Raw genomic sequence first — 402 nt, 5'->3', positions numbered from 1 at the left:
GCACCAACCGGGACCAATGCTCCCCCTTTAGTCCCGGTTGGTGCCACCAACCGGGACCAAAGGCCTCTGCTTCCCGCCGTTCGGGCTGCTGAAAAGAGACCTTTGGTCCCGGTTGGTGCACCAACCGGGACCAAAGGTTGCCATTGGTCCCGGTTAGTGCCACGAACCAGGACCAAAGGTGTGGCTATATATGCAAACACTTAGGAAAATTTCCCCAACTGCTCCCATTCTCATCGACACCGCCAGGCCGCACCTCGTCGTCGTCGCTGTCGTCGCACCCTACCCCGTCACCGCCCGCTCCTCATCACCTTTTGCCCTCGCCGACGCCTCCCGACGACGCCGAGCTCAACACCCGACTACCCCGTTGAGGGAGTTAAGGACTAGGGGGTGTCCGGATAGCCG

The sequence above is a fragment of the Triticum dicoccoides genome, chromosome 7B (genome assembly GCF_002162155.2).
Source record: "Triticum dicoccoides isolate Atlit2015 ecotype Zavitan chromosome 7B, WEW_v2.0, whole genome shotgun sequence".
In the NCBI taxonomy this organism is placed as follows: Eukaryota; Viridiplantae; Streptophyta; class Magnoliopsida; order Poales; family Poaceae; genus Triticum; species Triticum dicoccoides.
The sequence above is the reverse complement of the archived record's forward strand: the minus strand, read 5'-3'. Positions refer to the sequence as shown.